General features: G+C 44.5%; 1 non-coding gene across 1 annotated transcript; it reads left to right on the forward strand.

Moving 5' to 3' along the window:
• Positions 1 to 384: 384 nt before the first annotated feature.
• Positions 385 to 456, forward strand: Trnaa-agc. Its single transcript has one exon. It is a non-coding gene; the product is annotated as a tRNA-Ala (tRNA).
• Positions 457 to 7,540: the final 7,084 nt, after the last annotated feature.

Raw genomic sequence — 7,540 nt, forward strand, 5'->3', positions numbered from 1 at the left:
GGTATAGTTCTGGCTTGTCCTGCAATTCTAGGTAATCCTCCTGTCTCCACCTTCCAAGCACTGGGATTACAGAGGAGGGACATCGTTCTGGGCTCTGAAACCATTTAAAATTAGGCGGCAGGCAAGAGGGGAATAAAGCCAGTATTCATTCTGGCTCTTTCCTGGGCTGAGGGAAGTGGATCCACGCACACAGGACCCAGAGCTTCGTAAGGCGTTGGTTCAGACCCGGGAGCACGTAGATGGTCAGATGGCAGGATTTGGCTTGGTTTTCAAAAGCTGGTGAAAATAACTGTGGCCTTAGGCTTCTATTCACGACACTTACAAAAAAACCTAGCAAAAATCAGATTTCTGTCTTGAATGTATTCCCAAGGGCAAAACCGTGTCGGGGGTGTAGCTCAGTGGTAGAGCGCGTGCTTAGCATGCACGAGGCCCCGGGTTCAATCCCCGGCACCTCCAGTGTTTTCAAGCCCAGGCTTGTTCGCTTTTCGCCTCACTAATTTACACTTTTCCTTTCTCGAAGAGAAAGGCAAACGGTTTCATACAATATTGACGCTGCGGGGCAGACAACAAACCTTGACTTCCCTGCCGCTGAGCGAGGCACCATCTCAAAGCCTTATTATAACCAGAAGGAGATGGAAAATCTTTACATGCCGCTAGGAATAGCGGTTCTCCCGCTATTCAGATTCAGGTTCTGAAGGTAACGTGACCATGTACCTTCATTTCCAGGAAAGAAAAGGATTAATGGTTTAACAGGGGAATGGCAGTTTCTCCAAAGATTTCCTGTTGAGAGAGCTGTATTTACCGATCGCCCTGCAGTTCGGCACGTGGGTTCCGGGTTTGTTCTCAGACGATCCTGGAATCCATTCACCTGAGACAGCAGCGCCGTCTGTGGGAGAGGCGGTGTCTAGACCCTGGGGAGAAATCGCAATCTGGGTTAACAGTGTACAAAAATTAGAACCGCATTTTAAATGGTAGTCCAGGACGATCCTTCCTCATTAAAGTTTAAGAGGCATCCGTTTGAATGTACTTATAGAGATTAAAAAGGTAATTAGGTATTTCTACTTCTGAATAACTTTTTTGCTCCTGTTTTCTTTGTTTTCTCACTTCGTGCTATTAAGCTGTTTGTAATTTCTGAATCACTGTACACAGCTGAATATGTGATATTCATTTTCTTTCTAATACAAAAATTTTGAAAATATTGCAGTAAAGCCTACTAACTTGTAAACCTGAACGTTTGTGTCTCTTTTCTATCTTTAAATAAGATAAAAATCTGTTTGTTGCTTTTGTTTTCTCTACAATTCAAGAATGTTCATATTAACACTTCTAAGCTATGAAAGACACTTTTTAAAAAAAATTGGTCTTCTAATTTTCATTTTTTTTAAAAAAAGAAATATATTTGTTTGAGTACACTATAGCTGTCTTCACACATACCAAAAGGATGCATGAGATTCTATTACAGAGGGCTGTGAGCCACCTTGTAGTTGCTGGGGATTGAACTCTGAGACCTCTGGAAGAGTAATCAATGCTCTTAACCACTGAGCCATCCCTTCAGCCTATGAGAGACACCTTTTTAATTTAAAATCTTTGCAACTGTAATAAAAATATGAACTGAAAGATTAAGCGGGTATTGGGAAGTCTCTGGTTTCCAACAGGGATGAAATCAGACACTGTCCTGTAATGTCACCAGGGAGTTTTCAGAAAAGTTCAAAAGACATGCATTCTCAGAACAAAGTGTCTTGCTGTTCAGGGTTCTGCTCTGAAGAGAGGCTCAACTGCCCTTCAGAAACCAGACTTTCTCTGACAGAAAAATAGCTCGTTTCCTGTTCTGTTGATGCATTTGTACACCTTTCCCTTTCTTGTTTCCAAAGCTGAGTTTCACAGCGTCTCTTGCTACCTTTTTTTTTTTTTTTTGGTTTTTCGAGACAGGGTTTCTCTGTGTAGCCCTGGCTGTCCTGGAACTCACTCTGTAGACCAGGCTGGCCTCAAACTCAGAAATCCGCCTGCCTTTGCCTTCCAAGTGCTGGGACCACTGCCTGGCTCTTGCCACCATTTTGTCTGGAGAGAATTATCAGCAAGTTCCAGCCATGGAGAATTCACCAATCTGCATAGTGAAAGGAATATGATCGATTTAGGAGAGAAAAGGCCCTGGATATTGTCATTGTTTCTATGTATCCTGTTAGGGTTCTGCATACATGGAATAGATTTCATGGGGCACATTTACTTCTGACACTTAAGGAAGAAGAAAAGAAGGGACAAAAAAAAAAAAAGAAAAGAAAAAAAAAAAAGAAAAGAAAAGAGGCGACAAGACCTAGACCAGAACTGAGGTGGCTCAGAGGCAGAGTTTACCTAGAGACATGATGTCCTAGGTTCCATTTCAGAACTGCAAAGAAATAATAAGGCCAAAAGCTTAGCCTGAGAAAGTCATAGGAAGTATAAGGTAGATGTTCCAAATATATTATTGTGTATACATATACATATTTGTTTTGGAGATAATGTGTCAATATGTAGCCCTGATTGACCTTGAACTCACAAGAGATCCATGTAGTGAGAGTTTGGGTATCTTAAAAAAGCCAGTTATGTTATGTAATAGGTTTTTGTTTTAATCCTAGGTATGGGATAAGAGGCCGCTTCACAGCAGGTGATTATGATCTGTCTCATGCACTAGGAAGGGCATGATTTTTGCCAGGTGCCAACAGGTTTCATTTGGAATTCTGGAGACTATGGAGAGGGGATAAATGCCAGAGAGGGGCCTTGGTGATTCGAGATTTGAGAAGGCTGCTGCTCGGGCTCTAGTTGTAGTCTGTCAAGTGTTATGAGCAAAGAGACAAGAAGTTGGAGATATTCTGACATGAAGATTGGACTTGCCTCAAGGAACCCCAGCGACCCTAATTAGCAGGAAGTAGCCTAAAGAGGTCTACACCCCCTTTTCCCTCTAACCTTCCTCTCCTACCTAGTGTTGGGGGGTTGGAAGGGATTAGGGTAGAATAAGGCATGGAAAGATGGTAGGTATAAGAACCCAATAAAATAGATTTAAAAATAGGGCCTACGGGCCCACCTGTGGATAATACTGTTGTGCCCAGCTGAATTTTGATCACAATGAGACAAACTTACCCAATCTTGTTTATTTTAACCACTGTCCTTCAACAACCTCATCTTTTTTGTTTTGCTTTCTCCAGGAAAAATAAGAGATTGGGAAGTCTTTGTTATTTTAGTTAACAATTTGCTTGTGGTTTTCAGATGCTGCAGGCAAAGACTGTGCCATTAAGCCTCATCCTAGCTCAAGCTGTAGGTAGTCTGAAAGGAAAGGGGCTATGGCTGGATGAGACCTCGTGCTTCCCTGTGAGGGATGCGTGGAAGCTGTGTGCATGTAAATGTCCTCACGGTTAGCTTCCCTGTGAGGGATGCGTGCAAGCTGTGTGGATGTATGTCCTCACGGTTAGCTTCTGACTCTAAAGACCTCGCTTTATTCTTTTTCAAAGACATTTCCAATATTGCTCACCCTAATTCAAGCTCTACTCACTAAAGTCTCCCACAGTGCCTGGTTCCAGGATCTTGTAAGATCCAGTAAACAGGGACATCTTAGAAAAACACCAGGAGGCCAGGAATTTCCTTAATAAGATAAACTCAGGAACTTTGGGGAAATAGTGGAACTCTCCGGAAGGGAAAGGCTAATTAACATTCCTCAGATCACAGGGTGAGAACCAACCTGCAGGTGGGAACACATTCCACAGGGTGGACCACTGCTCACCTTCAGATAAGAGAAGTCCTTGCTACCTCATTCCCTGAAGACCAATCAGTTTAAAAAGGCATACTGTTTTTTACCAATCACATTGTGTCTAATGGCTGCCACCCTGAAAATTGTATAAAAGCTCACTGAACAAGTTGTGCGGGGGTGGGGGGGTAGGGGGAGTGGCCACCTCTCCTTAGGGTCTGGGACGACCCCAGTGCACTGGGATATTAAAAATCCTCTTGCTTTTTTGCATCAATCAGGCTCCATGTGATTCATTCAGGGATCTCTGGTAAGCTAAAGCTCGACAGGGTCTTACAATGTGAGGTCACAAGTGCCTCCTTACACCCAGAGATAAGAAGAAATTAAGCCAGGAATGGGGGCCCAAAGACTACAACAAGATGGTTTTGAAAGGACCTTGACTACTGCCTTTGAGATGGGTTGGATGATGCCCTGGGCCTGAGTTCAGGCTCTTGATACCTTCTGTACCCTCTCAAATAAACACTCCATTCCCTTACTGGTTTTTACTTCCTGCACACAAAAGAAGTCAACACATGATAAAAAAAAAAAATGTTCATTTTAAGCTGGGCAGTGGTGGCTCACGCCTTTAATTCCAGCACTTGGGAGGCAGAGGCAGGTAGATTTCTGAGTTCCAGGACAGCCAGGGCTATACAGAGAAACCCTGTCTTGAAAAACCAAAAAAAAAAAAAAAAATGTTCATTTTAAACCTACACAATTTGGACCTTGAACTGATTAGGTTTTTTTGTTTGTTTGTTTTTGTTTTTGTTTTTTGTTTTGTTCTGTCTTTTAAGTTGACAGAAAAGTGACTTGGGAAGCAGGAACTCTCAGTTGAGGAATTGCCTCCATCAAATTGGCTGTGGGCCATGGCTGTACGCAAGTATATGGGTTCTGGATTAATGATTGATGTGGGAGGGCCCAGTCCACCCAGGGATCACAGGCATGAACTCCCTGCAGTGCCAGCCCTGGGTTATATAAGAAATTAAGCTGAAACTGGGTGGTGGTGGCGGTGGCGGCACATGCCTTTAATCCCATCACTTGGGAAGCAGAGGCAAGTGAACTCTGGGAGTTTAAAGCCAGTCTGGTTTATCTACAAGAGGGAGTTCCAGGCCAGCCAGGACTACACAGAGAAACCCTGTCTCTACAAAACAAAACAAATCAAAAAAGTAAGCGGAGCAAGGCAAGGGGAGCAAGCCAGTAACTGGTTCCTATATAGCCTCTGCTTGAGTTCCTGCCCTTGCCTCCTGTTCGGATGGAGTCTAACTTCTAAGATGCCATAAACCCTGTTTTCCCAAGTTGCTTTTGGTCAGAGTTTTATCCCATCAACAAAACAAGAGCCACAACACCACTTAGGCGGATGGCAGAGTAGATGGTGTACATACAACAGTCTCTCAGTTTCCTGCCGCCAGAGTGACTGTAGTTAAGGTGACCACATCTGGAATCAGCCAAACACCAAGCACATGGGCACATCTGCGGGAGATTTCCTCAATCGGGTTATTTGAGATAGGAAAACACACTCGAAACCCAAGCTTCTCCTGGTGGCAGTTCACAGAAGAGGAGGGGAAGACAAGAGCTTTTGCTTTTTACTTGTTTGTCTTCACACTTGCTGGCAAGCTCATCTGTGCTGTTGCTAGAGCATTTCTTTGATGGTATTAGAACTTCTTCTGGAGTCCAATGCAGACTGAAGACCAGCATCTCTCCAGGAGTCCTCTGGGACTCCAGCACCAGACATCCAGTCTGCTGAGACATTCAGTCTGCTGAGACATCCAGTCTGCTGAGACAGACATCCAGTCTGCTGAGACATCCAGTCTGCTGAGACATCCAGTCTGCTGAGACAGACATCCAGTCTGCTGAGACAGACATCCAGTCTGCTGAGACATTCAGTCGGCTGAGACATCCAGTCTGCTGAGACAGACATCCAGTCTGCTGAGACATCCAGTCTGCTGAGACATCCAGTCTGCTGAGACAGACATCCAGTCTGCTGAGACAGACATCCAGTCTGCTGAGACATCCAGTCGGTTGAGACATCCAGGCTCACAGACTGAACAGCTGTTGGATTCTTGGGCTTTCTGTCAGCAGACAGCGATTGCTGGACTACTCAGACCATAGCCTATAAGCCTTTCTAATAACTCCCATATATATGTCTGTGTGTGTGCACACGAACACACACACACACACACACACACACACACACACACACACACACACACACACTCATTCTATTGGTTCTGTCCCTTCAGAGAACCCTAACATACTTGGTATAACAAATGGCCAGAAGTTTGTTGGGAAGCTGTTCACCAGCTGATCAAGAACAATGTTCATCTCTCCTCCCTCCTCCTCCTTCCTTTTTTCTTCCTCCATCCTTAAAGGTGGTATAGCTATGCCAAAGAACACATACTATAGGAAGTTTAAAAACACAAAGGGAGTTTATTTTAATTCTAAAACACATCGCAGACTGTAAAGGGGGTAACTAGTCAGCTAGGTTTCTGAATCATTCCCTGCCAGTGGGCGGTGTAGTTCAGTGTCGGAGTGCATGCTTCTGACACAGAAGGTCTGGGTACGACTATTGCTTGTTTGAGGTTTTCACCTCATTGGTCCTCCAGCTTCCCAGTCTGACTGTCAAAAACACCCTGCCATCGGGAGTGAAGAAACTCGTGGTCCTTCCCTGAGGCCACGGCTATTAACTCTGTTTTACATTCATTCTTTCCAAATGCTTCCAGACACTTCAGTGGAGTTCAGAGATGTCATTTGCTTGCCACGTTCAGTTTCTGTTAGGCACAAACTGGACTTAACTTAATCATCCTACAACTACAAACAGGGCAAAAGAGGCAGAGGTCACAGCTGTCTGGGAGGGGGGCTGCCACCCTAGGCACCTCCGAAAAAGGTCTGCTGTCTAAAGTCCCACACATGGGAGCTCTAGAACTAGACCTTGCAATGCCCCTGCCTCAGATCTTCATAAGAGACAAATAACAAGTGAGCTCACATTCTCTGCTTCAGTAGATTCTGTTTGTTTGTTTGTTTGTTTGTTTTCCAGAGACAGGGCCTCATTATGAACTTTTGGATATCTTCTGTTGCAAATTCTCAGATGCTGGGATCACAGGTGTGGACTCCCTGCATGGTAATGCAGGGTTTACAATGCACCTTTTAAAACCCCCCTTCTCCCACCCTCCAGGAAATGCTCATCTAACACTGAACTATCCCCAGAGCAAAACTTTGCAGCTCCAGATTCTGCAACCACAGTGCTAAGTGGGAAAAATTCACAGCATGATATGCCACAAGAACTTTAATCAATGTTTACTTTAGAGCCATCTCCACTGTCAAAGAGAAAAATCCGGAATGAAACACCCAGAAAGCAGAAATGCAATCTTTCTCTTTCTGCAGAGGCCAAGCAACCTGGAGGTCTTCCAAGGGCAATAAGAGACCCACAGACGACTCAATTGTGTGGCCACTGGGCTTATGTCAGGATGGAGGAGGGAGACAGTGCCTCTCATGGCCTGCCTCAACTTCCCTGAGACTTTTCTGATTCCTGGGCCAAGAGAGAGCTGGGTATGGTAATAAGCATTCATTGGGACGAAATTCAGTATCAGTAGATTTCTGAATCAGGAGTTCAGCAAACCTATAAGCTCTTATCTTTTTCACTTGGAGTAAATTTTAGCTTATAGGCGATTCCACTAGGCTCCTCCCAGGGACTAGCAACCTAGGTGTACCAAGTGCGCATAAAAGCTCCCCCCTCCATGTGCAGTCTTTGGTTGGTGGTTGAGATCCTGGGAGCTCTGAGGGTACTACTTAGTTCAT

The sequence above is a fragment of the Mastomys coucha genome, unplaced genomic scaffold (genome assembly GCF_008632895.1).
Source record: "Mastomys coucha isolate ucsf_1 unplaced genomic scaffold, UCSF_Mcou_1 pScaffold7, whole genome shotgun sequence".
Lineage (NCBI taxonomy): Eukaryota > Metazoa > Chordata > Mammalia > Rodentia > Muridae > Mastomys > Mastomys coucha.